The sequence below is a fragment of the Symphalangus syndactylus genome, chromosome 20 (assembly GCF_028878055.3).
Source record: "Symphalangus syndactylus isolate Jambi chromosome 20, NHGRI_mSymSyn1-v2.1_pri, whole genome shotgun sequence".
NCBI classification, from domain to species: domain Eukaryota; kingdom Metazoa; phylum Chordata; class Mammalia; order Primates; family Hylobatidae; genus Symphalangus; species Symphalangus syndactylus.
The window spans coordinates 44,678,209-44,702,799 of NC_072442.2; the positions used below are offsets into that span (position 1 = coordinate 44,678,209).

The 24,591-nt window shown below is 47.0% G+C and overlaps 1 protein-coding gene across 3 annotated transcripts in view; it reads right to left on the reverse strand.

Moving 5' to 3' along the window:
• Positions 1-24,591, reverse strand: part of PYY (peptide YY) — a 50,674-nt gene that overhangs the window by 5,716 nt on the left and 20,367 nt on the right. For all 3 annotated transcript variants that reach the window (XM_063629152.1, XM_055257846.2, XM_063629151.1), the window contains exon 3: positions 7,979-8,223. The gene's annotated coding sequence lies outside the window, so the exon portion shown is untranslated. The remainder of the gene's footprint in view (positions 1-7,978; positions 8,224-24,591) is intronic.

Genomic DNA, 24,591 nt, shown 5'->3' on the forward strand with positions numbered 1-24,591 from the left:
TGCTGTGTCACCCAGGCTGGAGTGCAGTGGCATGATCTCAGCTCACTGCAACCTCTGCCTCCCGGGTTCAAGAGATTCTCCTGCCTCAACCTCCCAAGTAGCTGGAATTACAGGCACATATCACCACGCCCGGCTAATTTTTGTATTTTTAGTAGAGATGGGGTTTCACCATATTGGCCAGGCTGGTCTCGAACTCCCAACCTCAAGTGATCCACCTGCCTTGGCCTCCCAAAGTGCTGGGATTACGGGTGTGAGCCACCACACCTGGCCCCTAAAAGGCATTTTAACCCGTAGAATGTACAAAAACAGGCCCACAGGGCCATAGTTTGCTGACCCCTGGTCTAGAAAAGCAAGAACTCAGCTACCTCTGGGTCGAGTTGCCTTTTGGTTGGATGTGTCCCTAGCCTGTTTATGCCTGTATTTGTGTCCCTAGCCTGTTTATGCCTGTATTTGTCATTATAATCATATAATTGAATTAAATCTTATATAAACTGATGAAATATGAGTGCATAGACAATTGTTTCCTTGCAAACTATGTTAAATGCTTTGGAAGTAATACACAAAGAGATTTGCTGACATGTTGAATTAGATGTGAAAGACAAACTATTAAGGGAAAATCCTAAAAATCTAGAAGTGTGCTACATCAGATTGCTTCACAAGTGTCTTTAAGTTTAAAGAAATTGGAAATAACAGGTGACAAATTATAGGATTGTGGGTGTGATTTATGCAAGAAAGTCAAAGGGTGATTTGAGTCAAGATACCCAAAGAAAAATTCATGCCTGAATGTGAATTTTGTGTTTGAAATCAAAACAAAGTGACTAAGACCTGTATGTGTCTTTATGATTGCCCACTTAAACTTTTTCAAAACACTGGTCAATTACTCAGACCTGTTTATATCAAAACAAGGGCTTCTCCAGTACTTTATATATTTCCAATATAGTTTGAATGTTTAAAGGGTATTTCTATTTAATGGCTTAAATAACAACCAAAGAATTTTTTAAAAACAATAAAAATAGGCTGGGTGCAGTGGCTCATGCCTGTAATCCCCGCACTTTGGGAGACCAAGGAGGGTGGATCACCTGAAGCCAGGAGTTTGAGACCAGCCTGGCCATGTCGAAACCCTGTCTGTACTAAAAATACAAAAATTAGCCGGGTATGGTGGTGCATGCCTATAATCCCAGCTACTTGGGAGACTGAGGCAGGAGAATCACTTGAACCTGGGAGGTGGAGATTGCAATGAGCCAAGATCTCTCCACAGCACTCCAGCCTGGGTGACAGAGCGAGACTACGTCTCAAAAAAGAAAAAAAAATAAAAATAAAAATAAAAATAAAATGCTGGTGTGTGTTGCGAAGCCTGAAATTAGATACTGTGAGGGTCCCTGGGCTCCAGCCCTTGTGAGTTCTGTGCACGTCCCTTCCACATGAGTGCTCTTGTTCTCAGATGAGCTCCTGTTTGAATCTAAAACTTTCTTAAGGGCCCAACAGTCTCAAGAGGCCTGTGCTGCAGGTGCAGAAACTCAAGTCCTGAAAGAGGTATGGATTCAGGGAGAAAATGTTCTGACCTATGTCAGACACAGTCAGCTCCCTGATTCACCAGGCCCTTGTGGACTTGTGTCTTTGTGGCTCCTGGCATCTGATGTGATACTGGCACGTGTGTGCTCCTAGGTTATTGAATCAGTCAGTCAACATGTGAACATATTAGCTAGGATATTCGTGCACTTGCCTTAATAGATACCAAATAGCGGTAGCTTAAATATCATAGATGTTTATTTCTCTCTCATGTAAGAGACCAAGCTGGTAGCCAGGGGATAGGGTGCCTCTGATCTACAAGGAGCCCAAGCACCATCTGTCTTGTTACTCCAAGATTATGCACCCATCTACATGGTTTAAGAATGTTTGGCTGGGTGCGATAGCTCACACCTGTAATCCCAGCACTTTGGGAGGCCGAGGTGGGTGGGTCACCTGAGGTCAGGAGTTCTAGACCAGCATGGCCAACATGGCGAAACCCCATCTCTACTAAAAATACAAAAATTAGCCAGGCATGATGGCAGACGCCTGTAATCCCAGCTACTCAGGTGGGCTGAGGCAGGAGAATCACTTGAACTGGGAGGCGGAGGTTGCAGTGAGCTGAGGTCACGCCATTGCACTCCAGCCTGGGGGACAAGAGTGAGACTTTGACTAAAAAAAAAAAAAAAAAAGACTGTTCATTAGGCCAGACACGGTGGCTCACACCTGTAATCCCAGCACTTTGGGAGGCCAAGGTGGTGGATCACCTGAGGTCAGGAGCTGGAGACCAGCCTGGCCAACATGGTGAAACCCCGTCTCTACTAAAAATACAAAAAAATTAGTCAGGTGTGGTGGCGGGTGCCTGTAATCCCAGCTACTCAGGAGACTGAGGCAGCAGAATTGCTTGAACCCAGGAGGCGGAGGTTGCAGTGAGCTGACATCATGCCACTGCACTCCAGCCTGGGCGACAGAGCAAGACTCCGTCTCAAAAAAAAAAAAAAAAAAGACGGTGTTCATTACCCCACATTCACATTCCAGGCCACAGGGATGAGAAACAAGGAAGTAGAGGGCAAGCATTTTGCCCTTTAAGAGTTGGGTGTGGTAGAGGTCAGGTTCCTGGCCCACACCTGTAATCTCAGCACGTTGGAAGGCTGAGGCAGGAGGACACTTGAGCCCAGGAATTTGAGATCAGCCTGGGCAACATAACAGGATCCTGTCTCTACCCAAACAATAAAAAATAAATTAGCCTGGTATGGTGGTGCGTGCCTGTAGTCACAGCTACTTGGGAGGCTGAGGTGGGAGGATCACTTGAGCCTGAGGAGGCAGGGCTGCAGTGAGTTGTGATTGCTCCACTGCACTCCAGCCTGGGCAACAGAGCAAAACTCCATCTCAAAAAAAAAAAAAAACAAGCAAACCAAAAAAGCGAAGTTGGGGAGGAGGGAAAGTATCAGGAAGAATAGCTAATGGCTGCTGGGCTTAATACCTAGGTGATGGAATGATTTGTGCAGCAAACCACCATGGCACATATTTACCTATGTAACAAACCTGCACATCCTGTACATGTACCCCTGAACTTAAAAGTTGGAAATAAAGAGTATGATGAGGAAGCTGCATTGCTTCTCGTGCTCCTGTCCCATTGGCCAGAACTTAGTTACGTGGTCATGCCTAGCCAGAAGGCCCTTGGCCTCTGTTTTGCTCCATTTTCTTTTTCTTTTTACTTTTTTTGAGACGGAGTCTCGCTCTGTCACCCAAGCTGGAGTGCAGTGGCACAATCTCAGCTCACTGCAACCTCCGCCTCCTGGGTTCAAGTGATTCTTGTGCCTCAGCCTCCCGAGTAGCTGGGATTACAGGCTCTTGCCACCGCACCCGGCTAAGTTTTGCATTTTTAGTAGAGACAGGGTTTCCCTATATTGGCCAGGCTGGTCTTGAACTCCTGACCTCAGCCTCCCAAAGTGCTGAGATTATAGGCGTGAGCCACCATACCTGGCCTGTTTTGTTCCATTTTCCCCAACCCTCATGTCAGCCCAATTTCTGTCTTCTCTCCCTCCAAACTCAGCTATCTCTTACCACAATGAAAGTGGCCTTCACCTCAGCATGCATCCTCCTCCTCCCTCAACCCCCTGCCTGGAAGTGGGAGCCTGTCATCCTACCTCACCCGTCTTTTCCTTCACTCTTTCCCATCAGTCTTAGTGAAAGAGACCGTGAGTTGTTCCCCAGTACCTATTTTCCCCTTCTTCCCTTACAATAGAGTTTAGCTGAGCATATGGCTTCCCAGCTAATAACTACATTTCCCAGTCTCCCTTGCAGCCAAGTGACTTCTTGTGACTAAGTTCCGGCCAATGGATGTGAGCAAGAGTGATGTGTGCCGCTCTCAAAATGTGCTATTAGAAGGAATGGGGGTACCCTTTCACTCCTCTATTTCCCCTCTTCCATAACCCTTAATGCAATGCCAAATGGAAATGTAAAAATGAGCCATTTTTCAGCTTTATTGAGGTATCATTAACCAATAAAATTGTATATACTTAAAGTGTACAGTGTGATGATTTGATATATGTATACATTGTAAAATGATTACTACAACCAAATTAACACATCCATCACCTCACATTGTTACTTTTTCTTACGTGAGAATGCTTAAGATCTACACTCTATAGTACAGTATTATTAACTATTAACTATAGTCACCATGCTGTACAAAAAATGAGCCATTCTTGACCATGTGAATGAAGGAATCTTTTAGTCACAGGAGTACCCTCAGACTGCTGGGACCAATTTGCCTGCATCACAGTGGAAGTGCCTGAGGCTTCCCCATTCCCCAGGGCCAGGTTTAACCAATGACTGATGAATGTAGGGGCATAAACACTTCAGTTTGCCTCTGATTTGTATGACTTGAGATGTAGTCAACAGGTGTTACCTGGAAAGTGCAATGGGCATTTTTTGGGGGGGCGGCACACAGCTGCTGAAACAGCCATCACAGTAGCAGGCGAGGGCAAGGGCACCAATGCCCTCGTTCAAGTCTAAAGGGCCTGGAGAAGTCCTTGTCCCCTGAGCTCTCAGCACTGACCCGCCAGGGCTCCCTTATGGTACTGAACCCACAGTGGGGATAAGCCACTAAGAGCAGGATCAAAATTAAGCAGCACAGAGACAAGAAAACGGGGGAAGAGAGATCCAGATAAAAAGGGGAGAGAGGAACAGAGCCAGAAAAAGCTCAGACCAAAGCCACCGTCATTTTCACATTACATGAAAACAGTCAAAGGAAGAGATTTGTGAAGTTAGAAGAACTCTCTGGTGAAGCCTCCTTCTGAAAATTCAGGAAAATTAGTTTCACATAAAAATCAGCAATGTAAAAATATTAAGATCAAATCCCATACAAAACTATTATTGGAAAAATAGCCCTGAGCTGGGCACGGTGGCTCATCCCTGTAATCCCAGCAATTTGGGAGGCTGAGGCAGGCGGATCACTTGAATTCAGGAGTTCTAGACTACTCTGGCCAACATGGTGAAACTTCGTCTATACTAAAAATACAAAAATTATCCAGGCGTGGCAGCACACACCTGTAATCCCAGCTACTCGGGAGGCTGAGACAGGAGAATTGCTTGAACCCAGGAGGCGGAGGTTACAGTGAACTGAGATCATGCCATTGCACTCCAGCCTGGGCAGCAGAGTGAGACTCCATCTCAAAAAAAAAAAAAAAGAAAGAAGGAAGGGAAGGAAGGGAAGGAAAGCAAGGAAGGAAGGAAGGAAGAAAGAGAAAGAGAGAGAGAGAGAAAGAAAGAGAGAGAGAGAAAGAAAGAAAGAAAGAAAGAAAGAAAGAAAGAAAGAAAAAGAAAGAAAGAAAGAAAGAAAGAAAGAAAGAAAGAAAGAAAGAAAGAAAGAAAGAAAGAAAGAAAGGAGAGAAAAGAAAGAAAAAGAGAAAAAGAGCCCTGGCCAGGTGCGGTGGCTCATGCCTGTAATCCCAACACTTTGGGAAGCCAAGGTGGGTGGATCGTTTGAGCCCAGGAGTTCGAGACTAGACTGGGTAACATAGAGAGACCCTATTTCTACCAAAAATACAATAAAAAATTCTGACATGGATGGTCAAAATAGGAAAAAAAATATAAAAAATAGCTGAATGTGATGGCATGCGCCTTTAGTCCCACTACTCAGAAGGCTGTGGAGGGAGGATTGCTTGGGCTGAGATCAAGGCTGCAGTGAGCTGTGAACGTGCCACTGCACTCCAGCCTGGTGACAGAGAGAGACCCTGTCTCTACAAAGAAAGTTATGTTATATTACAATCACTTTTCTTTCTTTTTTTGGGTGGGGTGTGAGGGGACAGGGTCTCGCTCTGTCATCCAGGCTGGAGTGCAGTGGTGCAATCAGCGTCCTGAGCAGCTGGGACTACAGGTGCATACCACCACATCTAGCTAATTTTAATAGTGTTTTATTCTTTTATTTTTGTAGAAATAGAGTCTCACTATGTTGCCCAGGCTGGTCTAAAGTTCTTGGGCTCAAGCAATCCTCTCACCCCTACCTCCCAGCTATTCTGACCTTCAAATGCATAATCAAACTATTATCAACATGCAAGACCTCGGGGAATATTATGCCCATGAGCTTTTCCTGAGGAATCTACTAGAGAATAAACTTCAGACAACAAAAATGACTAGAAAGACATTGACATAAGGCCTGGTGATGAGCATTAAGTTCAGTTATGTAGAACTAATGCTGGCTGGACGCGGTGGCTCACGCCTGTAATCCCAGCACTTCGGGAGGCCAAGGCGGGCAGATCACCTGAGGTCGGGAGATCGAGACCAGCCTGACCAACATGGAGAAACCCAGTCTCTACTAAAAATACAAAATTAGCCAGGCGTGGTGGCCCATGCCTGTAATTCCAGCTACTCAGGAGGCTGAGGCAGGAGAATCGCTTGAACCCAGGAGGCAGAAGTTACAGTGGGCCGAGATAGCGCCATTGCACTCCAGCCTGGGCAACAAGAGTGAAATTCCATCTCAAAAGAAAAAAAAAAATCAACTGTTTTCCGTAATAACTGGTGGTGCCAGTCAGTATTTATTCTGAGACTTCTGTGTAATATAGATCAAACAATGCTATTCTAAAATAAATGGGATTTTTAATGCTATCATCTCCTGTGTCCTTGAGAACAAGAATTTACAACGTGGAAGAAAGAGGACACAGATGTCACATAGAAGAGGTTCAATAAACACCCGTCAGTCCTGAATTTGATTTGGAAATCTCTGTTTACAGAAAAGGGCTAGAAACAATGCTGAAACCAACAGCAATGAACATCCCTAGTATCCAGACTAGTCTTTTTTTTCTTTCCTTTCCTTTTCTCTTTTTTTTTTTTCTTCCAGCTTTATTCTGGAATAATGGACAAATAAAAATTGTATATATGGTCGGGCACAGTGGCTTACACCTGTAATCCCAGCACTTTGGGAAGCCGAGGAGGGTGGATCACTTGAGGTCAGGAGTTCAAGACCAGCATGGCCAACATGGTGAAACCCCGTCTCTACTAAAAATACAAAAATTAGCTGAGCGTGGTGACAGGCGCCTGTAATCCCAGCTACTCGGGAGGCTAAGACAGCAGAATCATTTGAACCCAGGAAGCAGAGGTTGCAGTGAGCTGAGATCACGCCATTGCACTCCAGCCTGGGCGACAGAGTGAGACTCTGTATCAAAAAAAAAAAAAAAAAGTATATATTTGGCCACGCATGATGACTCACGCCTGTAATCTCAGCACTTTGGGAGGCTGAGGCAGGCGGATCCCTTGAGGTCAGGAGTTCGAGACCAGCCTGGCCAACATGGTGAAACTCCGTCTGTACCCAAAATACAAAAAGTAGCCAGGCGTGGTGGTGTGCGCCTGTAATCCCAGCTACTTGGAAGGTTGAGACAGGAGAATTCCTTGAACCCGGGAGGCAGAGGTTTCAGTGAGCCGACATCATGCCACCGCACTCCAGCCTGGGTGACACAGTGAGACTCCATCACAAAAAAAAAAAAAAAAAAAAAAAAAAAAAATGAGAAACAAGTAAAATTACATTTTTTTCTAGCCATTGTAACTACAAAACAAAAAATGCTTCTTTCCTGGCATTCCCTGTTTCTGCCCATTGACATTGGTGCTCCCCAAGATGAGATCCTTGGCTCTCTTTTCTTTTTTCTTCTTCACTGTGGGATTGTCATCTACCCCCAAGATTTTAATCACCCCCAAAATCTCTGTCATTTGCTCCTCTGCTGAGTTCCCTATCCACATAATCCACTGTTTCTGGACATATCCCCATGGATATATCTCAGTCAGCTTAAAGTCAACGTAGCCTAAATAGCAAAAATAATAAATCAGTCTTTCTCAAGTGCCTACACTGTGCCAAGTACTATGCCAGGTACGTCTCATATATTATTTTAGTCTTCACAACGCATAATGTACCATCATTAGCCTGGTTTTACAGAATATGAAACCGACGCAGAGAGAGGTCAAGTCAGTAGCTCACCTTTATCTTAGCTTGTTATCTGAATTCCCAAATCTCCAGGAACCTCCAGCTCCATGAATGGTATCTCCATCTCTTCAGGTGACTGAGTTGGAAATCTTGACTTCACTCCACCAATGACCTGAGTCATTCTTAGAAAGTCTGAAGAAGGAGCATGCAGTTCTGAGGGTGGCAGCAGGTCCAGGAATTGGAATGGGACCACAGGGGAATTCCTCATAAAGGGCTGAACTTGCCTGAATGAGTTTCCCCTGGAATACAAAGAAGTCATATGAAATCGCAGTTTAGGCAGTGCATTCAAGAGTACATGGTAGACATCGTTTCGTGTTAATAACTATATCCTGCCCTTTACCCCAACACTCCCAATCCTCCTTATCTGCCCTGTTTATTCCCCGGCACTTACCACTTTCTAGCATTCTATGTAATTGACTTATTTGTATGTTTGTTGTCTGACTATAGAATGGAGGCTCCAGGAGAGCAGAGGTTTTTGTCTGTTTCTTCACTGATGTATCCCCAGTGGCTAGAATAATGTGTGATACATGGTGGTGGCTCAAGTATACTTGCTGAATGAATGGATCCACATCCTCACTGTTCACGGCTGCATGGTTTACACACAGGCACATATATAAGCATGTATACACACATACACACACATGCACATACATGCATATGTCTTGAAGACAGAAGGCTATTCCTATCCCACCACAGTCCAGATCCTCATCAAAGAAGAAAGCAAAAGGCCAGACGCGGTGGCTCACACCTCTAATCCTAGCACTTTGGGAGGCCAAGGTGGTGGATCACCTGAGGTCCAGAGTTCGAGACCAGCCTGGCCAACACGGTGAAAATCTGTCTCTACTGAAAATACAAAAATTAGCTGGGTGTGGTGGCACGTGCCTGTAATCCCAGCTACTCGGGGAGGCTGAGGCAGGAGAATCACTGGAACCTGGGAGGCGGAGGCTGCAATGAGCTGAGATCACGCCACTGCACTCCAGCCTGGACGACAGAGTGAGACACTGTCTAAAAAAAGAAGAAAAGAAGAAGAAGAAAGCAATTCCCTAAACACTCTGCACTCTCCCTTCGCACACCGTGCAGGTTAGAGGGAGTGAGATATCAGGGCCTGTCCACAGCAGGCGAGCCCCATACCTCACCCCACAGAGCTGTCACATTCAGCTCCCTCTGAAGATGTGGAACTTGCAGCTCAGGTCATAAACTCGGGCTAGGATGACTGGGTTGGCCACTGACTAGCTGTGTGATCTTAGGAAAATCACTTAACCTCTAAGGGCCTCAGTTTTGTCATCAGCCACATGTATATAACAATAGCATCTACTTCATATGGTTGTGACGGTTTAAAAAGCTATTAGGTTCCAAATGAGATGGAGTAAGCAGTCTCCACCCTGTCTCTCCTGCTGAATGCTGCCGTGAAACATGGACAGACACGCACGGGACAGCTCTCTGAAGACTGTGAAATTAAACACAGCGGGGAAACGGGGGAAGAAAGCCAGAATTCAACGTTCCACTGAGCTGAAATAAGTTTCTCATTTTTCCTCTGATATTCCCCAGCCTCGATACAAGACAGCGCCAAATCCAGAATGGGCACTGGGGCTACGAGAGGGATCAACAGGAGAAATGCTGGTTCTGCCTCGAGGAGTGGAAAGGGAAGGTCTAGCACTGAGAGAGAGAAGAGGAACTCCATTTTTCTCTTCTTCATTCTCCCGTGCCCCAGCCCCCAGACAATTCCATGGGAGTAGCAGTAGTGACAGTAGTATCAGTGGCTGCAGGGTCCACAGACAACCAAATCTTTCCCTCTCCAGTCAAGAGCTGTGGGCCAGGGGCTGTGGATCATGTCTGTAATCCCCGCACTATGGGAGGCCGAGGTGTGTGTGTGGGCACGTATGTGTGTCTGTTTATTTTTAAAAAGAGTTGTAGTCCCAAGAAGGAGAACCCCAATAGCTTTCTTCTCTCTGTGTCCTCCTGCCACCTGGCCCTGAACACGGACACAATCATAGGAAGTGTGCAGTAGAGCGGGATAACTAAAGAAGAAGAAATAACACTGATTTTACACAATCTCTTCCAGAAAATAGAACAAGAGAAAATACTCCTTCGTTCATTTTATGAGGGCAACATTACCCTGAGACCAAAACGAAAAAAAGATATTGTAAGAAAAAAAAACTACAGATCAATATCTCTCATGAACATATATGTAAAAATCTTCCACAAAATATTAGCTGGCCGGGCTACAATCCCAGCACTTTGGGAGACTGAGGCTGATGGATCACTTGAGGTCAGGAGTTCGAGACCAGCCTGGCCAATGTGGTGAAACTCTGTCTGTACTAAAAATACAAAAATTAGCCAGGCATGGTAGTGTGCACCTGTGGTCCCAGCTACTCAGGAGGCTGAGGCAGGAGAATCACTTGAACCCAGGATGCAGACGTTGCAGTGAGCCAAGATTGTGCCACTGCACTCCAGCCTGGGCAGCAGAGTGTGACTCCATCTCTAAATAAATAAATAAATAAATAAATAAATAAATAAATAAGTAAGCCGAGCTCAGTGGCTCACGCCTGTAATCCCAGCACTTTGGGAGGCTGAGGTGGGTGGATCACCTGAGGTCAGGAGTTTGAGATCAGCTTGACCAATATGGTGAAACCCTGTCTCTACTAAAAATACAAAAATTAGCCAGGCATGGGGGCGTGCACCTGTAGTCCCAGCTACTCGGGAGGCTGAGATAGGAAAATGCCTTGAACCCAGGAGGCAGAGGCTGCATTGAGCCGAGATCGTGCCACTGCACTCCAGTCACAGGGTGTGACTGCATCTCAAAAAGAAAAAAATATTAGCCAACTGAACTCAGGAATATATAACAAAAAAAATGTATATGCTACAATCAGGTGGGATTTATCATGACAATGCAGGTCTGGTTCAATATTCAAAAATCAATCACTTGGCCAGGTGCAGTGGCTCACGCCTGTAATCCCAGCACTTTGGGAGGCCGAGGCGGGTGGATCACTTGAGGTCAGGAGTTCTAGACCAGCCTAGTCAACATGGTGAAACCCTGTCTCTACTAAAAATACAAAAATTAGCTGGGCATGGTGGCGGGCACCTGTAATCCCAGCTACTCCAGAGGCTGAGGCAGAAGAATTGCTTGAACCCAGGAGGCAGAGGTTGCAGTGAGCCAAGATCTCACTACTGCACTCCAGCCTGGGCGATAGAGCAAGACTCTGTCTCAAAAAAAAAAAAAAAAAGCAAACGCTCATGTTGATTGATATAGAAAAACCATTTGACAGGCCAGGCGCGGTGGCTCAAGCCTGTAATCCCAGCACTTTGGGAGGCCGAGGTGGGCGGATCATGAGGTCAGGAGATCGAGACCATCCTGGCTAATACGGTGAAACCCTGTCTCTACTAAAAATACAAAAAAATTAGCCGGGCGTGTTGGCGGGCGCCTGTAGTCCCAGCTACTCGGGAGGCTGAGGCAGGAGAATGGCGTGAACCCAGGAGGCAGAGCTTGCAGTGAGCCGAGATCGCACCACTGCACTCCAGCCTGGGGGACAGAGCAAGACTCCATCTCAAAAAAAAAAAAAAAAAAAGAAAAACCATTTGACAAAAATTCAAAATCCATTCACAATTAAAAAAACAGTACTCTTAGGCCAGGCTGGGTGTCTCACGCCTATAATTCCAATGCTTTGGGAGGCTAAGGCAAGAGGTATTGCTTGAAGCCAGGAGTTCAAGACCAGCCTAGGCAACATAGTAAGACCCTGTCTCTACAAAAAAAACTTTTTTTTTTTTTTTTTTGAGATGGAGTCTCGCTCTATCGCCCAGACTGGAGTGCAGTGGCACGATCTCAGCTCACTGCAACCTCTGCCTCCTGGGTTCAAGCAATTCTCTGCCTCAGCCTCCCGAGTAGCTGGGATTATAGGTGCCCGCCACCACACCCGGCTAATTTTTTGTATTTTTAGTAGAGACGGGGTTTCACCATATTGTCCAGGATGGTCTTGAACCCCTGACCTCATGATACATCTGCCACAGCCTCCCAAAGTGCTGGGAATACAGACATGGGCCACCACGCCCAGCCAAAAGTTTTTTTAATTAGTTGGGCATGGTGGTGCCTGCAGTCTCCGCTACTTGGGAGGCTGAGGCGGGGGACTTGCTTAAACCCAGGAGTGTGAGGTTACTGTGAGCCATGATCACACCACTGTACTCCACCTGGATAAAAAAACGAGACCCTGTCTCTTAAAAAAAAGAAAAAAAAAGGCTGGTGGTACAGGTGAAAGACAGATAGCTAGGTCAATGGAACAGAATCACTTGAACCCGGGAGGCGTAGGTTGCAGTGAGCCAAGATCGTGCCACTGCACTCCAGCCTGGGTGACAGAGCAAGGCTCTGTCTCAAAAAAAAAAATTGCATCTTTCTATTGTCTAATGATGTCGAACATCTATTCATGTGCTTATCTGCCATCTTTATATCCTCCTTGGTGCAGTGTCTGTTCATGTGTGTTTTTTTTTTAAGTGTGTTGTTGGTTTTCTTATTGTTGAGTTTGAAGTGTTCTTTATATATTCTGGATACAAGTCTTTTGTTTGTGATTTGCAACTATTTTCTTTCAGTCCGTAGCTGGTTTTTTCATTTTCTTAACCCTGTCTTTCATAGAACAAAAGTTTTTATTTATGATGAAGTCCAATTTATCAATTGTTTTCTTTTGTGACTCATGCTTTTGGGTGTCCATTCTAAGAACTATTTGCCTAAACTGAGATCATGAAGATTTCCCCCTACTTTTCTCTAAAAGTTTTATTATTTTACATTGCTTTCCCTTTTGAGCTAATTTTTGTATAAGGTATGAGGTTTTGGTTGAAGTTCTCTTTCTGTATATGAATGTTCATTGTTCAGACACCATTGTTGGGTCTAGGAATCTATACATGTGTTAAAGCTCATAAAGCTGTACACCAACAAAATGGTCAATTTTATTTTATGTTACTTTATTTATTTATTTTATTTTATTTTATTTTATTTTATTTTATTTTTGAGAGAGGGAGTCTCATTTTGTCACCCAGGCGGGAGTCCAGTGGTGCGATCTTGGCCTGCTGCAACCTCCACCTCCAAGGTTCAAGTGGTCTCCTGTCTTAGCCTCCTGAATAGCTAGGACTATAGGTGTGTATCACCACGCCTGGCTAATTTTGTATTTTTTTTAGTAAAGATGGGATTTCACCATGTTGGGCCAGGCTGGTCTCAAACTCCTGACCTCAGGTGATCTGCCCGCCTCAGCCTCCCAAAGCACTGGGATTACAGGCGTGAGCCGCCACACCCATCCAACTTTATGTTACTTTAAAAAACATTTTTTTTTTTGAGACAGGATCTCAATCACCAAGGCTGGAATGCAGTGGCACAGTCATAGCTCACTGTAACCTTGAACTCCTGAGCTCAAACGATCATCCCACCTCAGCCTTCCTAGTTGCTAGGAAAACAGGCATGCACCATTATACCCGGCTAATTTGTATTAGTATTTATTTTTGGTTTTGTTTTGTTTTTTTGAGACGGAGTCTCACTCTGTCGCTAGGCTGGAGTGCAGTGGCGTGATCTCGGTTCACTGCAACCTCCGCCTCCTGGGTTCAAGCGATTCTCCTGCCTTAGCCTCCCAAGTAGCTGGGATTACAGGCGTGCCACCAAGCCCACCCAATTTTTGTATTTTTAGTAGAGACGGGGTTTCACCATGTTGGCCAGGATGGTCTTGACCTCTTGACCTCGTGATCCGCCTGCCTCAGCCTCCCAAAGTCCTGGGATTACAGGTGCGAGCCACTGTGCCCAGCCTATTTTTGTTGAGACAGGATCTCACTATTTTGCCCAGGCTGGTCTCAAATTCCTGGCCTCAAGTGATCCTCCTGCTTCAGCCTCCCAAAGTGCTGGATTACAGATGTGGGCCATAGCACTCTGCCAAAAAAGTCATTAAAAAAAAAAAAGTTATTTCTAAAGTGCTTAGAACAGAATCTGAAAAATAGTAAGTTTTTAAAAAGTGTTTGTCACTTAAAGATAAATTCCTGGCTTCCTAGGCAAGCCACCCTCCTACTGTAAGCACCCATGGGTGGCTACTGACAGATCAGGAGAGTCTCTGGGGTTTGTGCCTGGTGTGGGATCACATCCTAGGTCGTTGTGGAGGAAAAGTTAAATATTAAATCTAAGCTCAATTGAACATGGACACAAACAATGGTCACCAAGTACCAGAAGGGGCTGTGTGAGCCCCTTGAGGCATTCATCCAGCGCTGTTTTGGAGAAATCTCTGTTTCAATCTATTCCTATACATTAATGAAAAACAAGGCTGGGCGTGGTTGCTCACGTCTGTAATCCCAGCGCTTTGGGAGGCCAAGGTGGGTGGATCACCTGAAGTCCAGGAGTTCGAGATCAGCCTGGCCAACTTGGTGAAACCCTGTCTCTACTAAAAATGCAAAAATTAGCCAGGCATGGTGGCGGGCACCTGTAATCCCAGCTATTTGGGAGGCTGAGGCAGGAGAATCACTTGAACCAGGAAGGCAGAGATTGCAGTGAGCCGAGATCATGCCACTGCACTCTAGCCTAGGTGACAAAGCAAGACTCTGTCTCAAAAAATAAATAAATATATATATAAGAAAAACAACAGACAATCGCAAAAACAAGTTGACCTTTTTGTGTTCCTTGAGCCTGGTCACGAAGGGCCCTCATGCCTGGACCTCATGCCAAACAACTCGTTACAAAAGAGCTAGGGTCTTAGATTGTGCCGAAGCTTCATGAGACCTCTCCTCATCTGTGCACGGACGAGTGGCCAACTCTGGAGCCCACCCAGGCTGTTGCTTCCCAGTCTAGTGGTGAATCCTCCATAGTCTGGTGAGTGTGAATATCTTTTCCCTTCTCCCCTTCCCATTGCAATTTGCTTATTATTATATCATTTGCTTATTATATCTCCATTGCCATTTACATGGGATAAAGGTTGTTTACCCTTAAAGGTATCGTGTGTGTGTCTTTTCTTCTCCCCTCGTGCATTTCCCGCACATAACATTTGTGTCCCCAGATGCTACTGTGCAAGTAGAAGAGAAGCAACAGGGAGACTCAGACCGTCCTGCACAAACAGCTCCCTTTACTAGTAGAGGGCGGGGTGGAAGGGCAGGCAGCCGGGGATGGGTCCAGGTGAACATGTGGGCATTTTTGGAGCGAGGGGTCCCATGGTCGCTCAAAGCCCCACTGTAGAATCCGACAAAACCTGCTTCTAACCCTGCCTCAGTTGTTCACCCAGTCTCTGTGGCGTGAGCAGATCATTTCATCTCTGAGCTTTGGTTTTGTCATCTGTGAAAAATAGGTCATAAAAGTGCCCGTAAAGGGTTAGGAGGATTGAATGAAATAATGGCTGTCAGAAGCGCAGGACCGTTGCCAGCTCACTGTAAGCACCCCATAACGTGCTACATTTTCTTGCTACTGTTTGCAATAAACAGACTGGCAGGATGCGCCCTCGGTGTGAACAGTGGGTTATCTTTTGTTGTGGGAATTCGGGTCCTAACGTTGTATTCTAAAAATGTTCAGAGTTACAGCAAATTGAAAAAGGCTGTTCAGCAAGTGGTGCTGGTGAGGATTAGGATGCTTTTTCTTTCTTTTGGCTTAGCTATGGTTTATATTTTCCTACAGCAGACATATATTATTTCGATCATTAGAAATAAATACGGGGGGGAGGATAAGGAAAAAAAAGTTCAACGGAGCAGGACCAAGGACAGAGCCTTGTGGTGCAAAGCCGCCACCTCCCACTTTCAGCCATGGATTGCCTTTAGAAGCAGCCTCTCATCTAATTAGAAATTCTTCTAGCCGTTGAGCCATTTCGCCCACACGTCACCTCATGTCTGCAGGATGTCAGGAGAGATTTTGCTGTGTGCCCTGCTGAAGTCCAGACACGAGGAGCTTGCGGCACTCCTATCCCCAATCAAATAATTCCATCAACTGGGAAAATCAGATCAACCCAGAACCATCTGTTCTTAATGGTTTCTGATCATGTCTTTCCTTTCCACATACTTACAAACCTAAGGGTGGTGGAAAGGGTATGGATTCTGGAGTCAGATGTTCTGGGTTTGAATCCCACTCGCATTTCTTAGCTGTGTGACTTTGGGAGAGTTTGCTTGGCCTCTCTGAGCCTCACTGTAAAAAGAGAATAGTAAAGCTCATGTCACAGGCTCCTTTTGACAATTAAACAGTGGGTAGGTGGGGCACAGTGGCTCATGCCTGTAATCCTAGCACTTTGAGAGGCCAAGGTGGGCGGATTGCTTGAGCCCAGGAGTTCAAGACCAGCCTGGGAAACATAGCGAAATCTTGTCCTACTAAAAATAAAAATAAAATAAAATAAAATGGCTGAGTATTGCAGCATGTGCCTGTTGTCCCATCTACTTAGGAGGCTGCGGCAGGAGGATCACCTGAGCCCAGAAAGTCAAGGCTGCAGTGAGCCGAGGTCACACCACTGCACTCCAGCCTGGGTGACAGGAGTAGACCCTGAAAAAAAAAAAAAAAAAAAAAAAAAAAAAAAAAAATATATATATATATATATATATATATATATATATATATATATGCTGGCCAGGCATGGTGGCTCATGTCTGTAATCCCAGCACTTTGGGAGGCTGAGGCGGGTGGATCACCTGAGGTCAGGAGTTCAAGACCAGCCTGGCCAACATGGTGAAACTCTATCTCTACTAAAAATACAAAAATTAGCTGGGCATGGTGGCGCACGCCTGTAGTCCCAGCTACTCAGGAGGCTGAGGCAGGAGAATCGCTTGAACCTGGGAGGTCAAGGTTGCAGTGAGCCAAGATCATGCCACTGCACTCCAGCCTCAGAGACAGAGCAAGGCTCCATCTCAAACCAAAAACATAAACAAAAACAAAAACAAAAACCAACCAGTGACTATCTCTGCATGCTTCTCTATCCCCTACCAAACTGTGGTTTCCTCAAGGACAAGGCAAGGGCTTCTGATCTTTGTGCCCCAGTGCCTGGCACAGAAGGGGACCATCACTCCACTTCACCCCACCCTACCCAATACATATCCCTTCTCCTTCTTGCTCACGTCTTTGCCACCGGCCTCTACCCACATTTCTCCACAATTCTCACCAACTCCCTCTCCATATATGCTTCTCCCCAGTGTTTACCTCCACCCTCTCATGTCCCCCAACCCTGCCTTCCTGGCCTAGAGTGACAGGCCCCATCCTTCATCCCCCATTCTGTGTCTCCAGTGGCCTCGAGCTGCTGTGCAGCCCGTGGCCTTCAGCGGGGCAGGGAGAGGGAGGTAGGGGCAGCAATTCATTTACCCAGGCACTTGTTAGCAGCTTCATTAGTTCCAAGGGCTCCGCAGAAAGCCACTAGCTGCAACTCAGTCTGTGCCATCCATCAGAGAGGAGGGTGGAAGGTGACAGCAGAGAGAGAAGAAAACAAGAATTGACCCACTCCCACCTTTCTGCCCCTCCCAGGGAGAACAAGGCCCAAGTCAGTGACCTGGAAACTAGAGTTCCAGGGGCCGCTCCTGGATGCCCCTTGCACCAGGACTCATGCAAGGAGTCCTGCCCCAGCTGGGAACACGCTACAGGTGTTCCGGCGCCTGCCCGCCCAACACTGGCACTGCTGACCTGCAGTTCCTTGGCAGGTGCGCTCCCGACTCTCCCTACTCCATGCCCCTTTGTCCCTCTGTCCACTTTCTCCTGCTTACATTCACCCTACTCTCTGTCCTCAGCCCAGTTCTGGGGTCCCTTGAAACTGCAGCACCACCTCAGAGCCACCTATGCCACTGCCACAGGGGTCTTCCCACTTAGAGTCCCCACTTTGGAGTTGGGGCCATTCAGGAAAACCTCCTGAAACTTCTGTCCCAGAGCCTGGGGCTCCTAAAACCACTGCTGAGATGGAGATTTCCTCTACAACAAGGATTCTTAAACGGGGTTCCTCAGTGAGCCTCAGGGGCCTGTGAACCCCTTGAGGTTGCATAGTAAAACATGTATCAAAGTGAATCTTGGCCGGGCACAGTGGCTTACACCTGTAATCCTAGCATCTTGGGAGGCTGAGGCAGGCAGATTGCTTGAGCCCAGGAGTTCAAGACCAGCCTGGGCAACAGAGGGAGACCTGTCTCTACAAAAAAATAAATTAGCCAGGCATGGTGGCACACACCTGTAATCTACACTACTTGGGAGGCTGAGGTGGGAGGATCACTTGAGCTCAGGAGATCAAGGCTGCAGTGAGCCATGATTATGCTACCAGACATAAGGGTGACAGAGCAAGACCCTGAATGAAAGAAGAAAGGAAAGAAGGAATGAAAGAAAGAAAGAAAGAAAGAAAGAGAGAGAGAGAGAAAGAAAGAAAGAAAGAAAGAAAGAAAGAAAGAAAGAAGGAAAGAAAGAAAGAAGGAAAGAAAGAAAGAAAGAGAAAGAAAGAAAGAAAGAAAGAAAGAAAGAAAGAAAGAAAGAAAGAAAGAAAGAAAGAAAGGAAAGGAAAGGAAAGGAAGGAAAAGAGAGAGAAGTGAACTGTATTTTGGCTGGGTATGATAGCTCACACCTGTAACCCCAGCACTTTGGGAGGCTAAGACAGGAGGATCGTTTGAGCCCAGGTGTTAAAGACCAGTCTGGACAACATAGTGAGACTCTGTCTCTAAGAAAAGAAAAGAAAGTGCATCTTTCTGGGGAAAAGCATTTTTCGTGGCTTCCATCAATACTTAAAGACCCCCCTTTCCAGCCTCTCTCCCAGATCATATCTCCTGCAGGCAAGGCTCAGTGTAATTCCCAAAACAATCTATTACGCTCCCACCCCAGTTTGGGTCTCTACCTCAGAAAGAAAAACAAGGAACTTCTCTATAGGACTTGCCACTTGTAAATCACAGTCACATCCATTTTTAAAATGTAACCTTTGCAACAACACTAAAGGTAGACAGGAATTGCTATTTGTAGAGGTCACCTCCCACTCCCGCCCCCTGGCTGGGTTGGGGCCCCTCCCTCTGCTCCCAGCAGCATAGCCCTCCATACTCTGCCTTAGAAGGGCTGAGGCATTGGTCCGTCTGACCCTTAAACTGTGGGCACCCCCTGTAAAGTGCCCTTATCCATAAATGTCTGTTTTTCTTCTGCCCCTTCCTCTTTCCTGTCTGCTGGAATAAATCTCTAATGGCTGGAGGTCAAGCAGTCATTTTGGGCCATGCGATGAGTGTCACACCTTAGGGAGCCAAAGCAAAAAGCTTGAAGGATCTCTGAATCACCAAAAGGCCCCCAGGGTTTTTACATGAGGGAAAAAAACTTGATGTGTTTCCAGCAGTTGTTCTCCAAGGGTGGTTTCCAGATTGGCAGCAGCAGCAGCAGCATCACTTGGCAGCTAATTAGAAACATGCATTTTCAGGCCCCATCCCGGACCTACTGAGTCAGACTCCCTGGGCATGGGCCCCAGCAGTTGGAGTCTTACCAAGCCCTCCAAGTGATTCTGCTGCACACTTAAATTTGAGAATCCCTGATTTAAGTCCTTGTTATTTTGAAATTGCTCTTCACTCACAGCTGAGCCTAATCTCAAACCGATAAAACATCAGGGAAGGCAGGGCTTCTAGACAACGGCTGCACCTGCCTATACAGCAGTTTTGTGGGAAAAAAATTTAAAGGACTTCTTTCTCTAACAAAAATGTGCTTATGGATGACATAGTGAGACCTCTTCTCTAACAAAGATGAAAAAAAAAAAGCTGTAGTCCCAGTTACTCAGGAGACTGAGACAGGAGGGTCACTTAATGCTGGGAGATGAAGGCTACGGTGAGCTATGATGGCACCGCTGCACTCCAGCCTGGGTGACAGTGAGGCTCTGTCTCAAAAAACAGAAAAAAAAAATTTATATATATATATATATATATATATATATAGTTGCATATCCTGCGCAATCAGAAGCAGACCAGCGGTGGGGGGAGAAATGGGTGTGTGGGTAGCTAGGTGAGGCCCAGTAATAGAAGAGGGGGAAGAGTAGGGGAGGGAACAACAGGGCCAAGAGAGTTTAATCAGTGACACACAGCTTCAATTTACCCAAACGCTAGCTCCATAAATGTCAAAACACATTTTCAACTTTTTATTGAAGACTAGCACACCTAAAGTGCACAGATTGTAAATGTTCAGCTCAGTGGATTTTCACAAACGAAGCGCATCAGTGCAACCAGCACCCAGCTTAAGAAACAGAACATTACAAGACCCTAGGAAGTCCTCCCAGTGTCCCCTACCTTTCTATCCCTTCCCTGCTGAGGATAACCATTTTTCCTGATTTCTAACACATAAGTTATGTGGAATCACATAGTATTCTTTTATCTTTCTTTTTTTTTTTTTTTTTTTTGAGACAGAGTCTCACTCTGTTGCCCAGGCTGGAGTGCAATGGCATAATCTCGGCTCACTGCAATCTCCACCTCCCGAGTTCAAGCGATTCTCCTGCCTCTGCCTCTCGAGTAGCTGGGATTACAGGCATGCGCCACCACGCCCAGCTAATTTTTGTATTTTTAGTAGAGATGGGGTTTCACCATGTTGGCCAGGCTGGTCTCGAACTCCTGACCTCAGATGATACGCCCACCTCGGCCTCCCAAAGTGCTGGGATTACAGGAGTGGGCCACCATGCCTTGACTTTTTTATTTTTTTATTTTTTTCTGGGGGACAGGGTCTCACTCTGTCACCCAGGCTAGAGCGTAGTAGCGTGATCTCGGCTCACTGCAACCTCTGCCTCCCAGGTTCAAGCAATTCTCTGCCTTAGCCTCCCGAGTAGCTGGGATTACAGGTGCCCACCACCATGCTCAGCTAATTTTTGTATTTTTAATAGAGACAGGATTTCACCATGTTGGCCAGGCTGTTCTTGAACTCCTGACCTCTTGATCCACCCTCCTCTGCCTCCCAAAGTGCTGGGATTACAGGTGCGACCCACCGCGCCTGGCCACATAGTATTCTTTTAGGTTCAGTTTCTTCTGCTCAATATTATGTTTGTGAAATAAATAAATTCATCCATGTTGTTGTGTGTACAGTTTGTTCATTCTTATCTCTATATAATATTCTGTTGTGTGAACATATCATTATTTATTTATTTATTTATTTGTTGTAGTATTTACAGGCATTTGGATAGTTACAGGTTTGGAAATATTATGATTACTGTGGCTATGAACATTTCTTTTTTAAGCGTGCCCATCTGAGACAGCAGAACTTTTTTTTTTTTTTTTTTTTTAGTAGAGATAAGGTCTTGCTATTGCTATGTTGCCCAGGCTGGTCTCAGACTCCTGGCCTCAAGCAATCCTCCTGCCTCAGCCTCCAAAAGTGCTGAGATTACAAGCATGAGACCACGCCTGGCAGAGCAGAACATTCTCGGAAGTGTCTTTTGGAGAACATATATACACACGTCTGTTGAGTATATACACCTAGGAGTTGAATTGCTGGGTTATAGGGTGTGTATGTGTTGCATTTTAGCAGATATGGCCAGTTTCCTGAAGTGGTTGTACCAATGTACACTCCCATCAGCACAGTATGAGACCTGGTTATACCACAACCTCACCAATACTTGGCATCATGTTTGTCTTTTCGTTTTAGTCATTCTGGTGGATGGGTGGTGGTATCTCACTGTGGCTTCAATTTGCATTTTCCTGATGATTGATTAAAAGAGCGTCTTTTCATGGTTTTTTTTTTTTTTTTTTTTTTTGGTTTTTTGACAGAGTCTCACTCTGTCGCCCAGGGTGGAGTGTAATGGCATGATCTCAGCTCACTGCAACCTCTGCCTCCCAGGTTCAAGCAATTCTCCTACCTCAGCCTCCCAAGTAGCTGAGATCACGGGTGCATGCCACCATGCCCAGCTAATTTTTGTATTTTTACTAGAGACAGGGTTTCACCATGTTGGCCAGGTTGGTCTCAAACTCCTGACCTTGTGATCCACCCACCTCGTCCTCCCAAAGTGCTGGCATTATAGGCTTGAGCCCCTGCACGGGGCCCTTTTCATATGTTTATTAACCATTTGGTTATCCTCTGTTGTGAATTGCCTGATCAAGCCTTTTGCCCATTTTTCTTTTGAATTGTCTACCTTTTCTTACTGATTTGTAAACATTCTATTTATTTTTTGGAAATAAGTCCCTTACAAATATCTTCTCCCACCCTGCAGCTTGCCTTTCCATTCTCTTAATGATATGATCAATATAGTCCAATGTATCACTTTCCATAAACATTTTAAATCAGTAGCCAGAACATATGCATCCTCCTAGCAATTAGATCAAATTGCCTCTTCATGGACAACTTCTTAGCTCTGCCCAGGGGAGGCTGGCAGGAGAAGCCACCTCAGAAGTCTGGAGTGAGGCTAGGATGGGGCAAAACCACTTGTATATGTGTGAGTCTGTGAGTGTGTTTCTTCATGCATGGCGCTGAATGCCTGTGTGCATTTTTGTAAGAGGAGTCTCCCCTACTGATTCAGGAAGGACAGTGCACACTCACATACAACACTTAGCTACAGTGTGAACCATGCCCCTAGATGTGATGCTCTTGTGCAGTGCACAAACTGAACACTTGTACTTGGCAGGCTTGCTTACAGGCAGAGTCAGGCAAAAGCCAGAGAAGAGTTTAGTCAAGGTTGTGGTAGAAGCAGGGGGACTAGCAGGGGCGGGGGGAAAGCAGGTTAAGGCACATGGCAGGAACCGGCATGACTGGACAGAACCCAACAGGACTGGACAAAATCTTTCAAGCTCATGAAATGTCATCAAGACTTGTGCCTGAAGATGGGCCAGGCTGGATTCTGTGCTCAACTGGGTGCCTGAGCCTGATGCCTGTGTTCAGTCTGTGTTCAACGGGCTGCTCCAGGCTGGGGGCAGCTGCTCATTTTGTCCTGGCTAAGAGGGTTTCCTCTTCGGATGACCTTTGGTAAGGGGTGTTCTAAGGAGAAGGAGGAAAGTGGTGGCCCCAAGTCTGTAGCCTCCAGCAGCCAATTGGGGTGCTAAAGGCAGCTGGAGGCCAGGCGTGGTGGCTCACGCCTGTAATCCCAACATTTTGGGAGGCCAAGGTGGGCGAATCGCCTGAGGTTGGGAGTTCAAGACCAGCCTGGCCAACATGGTGAAACCCCGTCTCTACTAAAAATATAAAAATGAGCCGGGTGTGGTGGTGCACGCCTGTAATCCCAGCTACTTGGGTGGCTGAGGCACGAGAATCGCTTGAACCCAGGAGGCAGAGGTTGCAGTGGGCCAAGATCATGCCATTGCACTCCAGCCTGGGTGACAGCGAGACGCTGTCTTAAAAACAAACAAACAAACAAAAAACAACAACAACAAAAACGCAGCTGGAGTAGGAGACAGGGACAAGGAGGGTTTTGGGGGTGGGGCTGATGCCCCGAGATAAGGGAAGCAGTAAAGGGGTGCTGGGTGGCCCTCCAGTGGCTCTCCTACCGGGCCCTGCCTGATGGAGCCCCAGCTCTGGGGCCTGCTCAGTGCCCCAAAGACCCAGTCTTGCTGAGAACGGGAAGCTTGAGCCTCTTCTGGGAACTCACGGATCTGGGTGCCTGTTCCCAAGGGGAGGAGAATGAGAACCGTTAGGCAGCAGCCTGCCTACAGGGGGCACTGCAGGGATGAGGACCATGCCCTGGGGGCTCCCTCAAGGCCCCCCAAGCACACATATCATAGGCATAGCCCCTCAGATACCACTAGCTCACCCACTGCCCTCATTCAACAAGCTCAGACACCCAACGCTCCCCGCTGCCGGGCCTTAGGGGCACATCGGCTCGCGGTGCACGTCCACTCTCCTGTAGGCTCGTGCCCTTGACATACCCGGGGCTGTCACAGTCCCATGCCCCCACCCCGACCCCGCGCGAGTCTGGCCGATGACGTCGCTGTCGCACCCCACCGGCCTCCCGGGGTCCTCCCCAGGCACGCGCAGGGGCCGCGTGTCCGGTGCCGGCCCGGCTGAGTGTCCTGAAGCGAGCGGCTGCTGTTTGCGCAGCTAAGTGGCGTCTGTGTACCCAGCGGGGCGCAGCGGCCGCGCGCTTATCTCCCGCAAACACCGCGCCCGGATCCGCCGGAACCACTGCCGCGCCGCCCCATTTGCACGCCCCGGCCGCCGGAGGCCCTTATCGCCGGCGTTTATCGGGCCATCGCTGATAAGGACCCGAGGGAGCGGCGGGGCGGCCCCTCCCCTTGGATCCAAGAAGCGATGGGGTCGCTGTTAGGGGGGCGCCAGCCCCGGGGATGCCGGGAGCCTTCGCAGCCTCCGGGTGAGCCCTGCTCCTTTCCCCTCTGCGCGGCCGGGATGTGGCCTTGGCCTGGGCGACCCCGGTGCCCTGTCGGTCCTGGCCTCCTTTTCCTTGTGGCCCTCTACACAGCCAGGGCCCCACCTCTTGACCTGGATTCACAGCGGGTGGGAGCAGGAGGCTCGTCGGGAAATCCTAAACACAGCTACCATCAACACCACCCATAATAACAAATAATTATAATAATATCTAACTGAACTGGGGCGCGGGCCTGCCTGAGAAGGATGACTGCCATCTGATTTCATTTTCCCAACTATTCCGTGAGGGACACAGTTTCTGCCATTTCGCAGAGGTGGAAAGCGCTTACTTAGAGAGGCTGGAAACCTTAGGGCTTGCAGCTGGCCAGCGGCCGGGTAGGGATTTGAAACTGGGTCTGTCTGAACCCAGAGTCTGCAC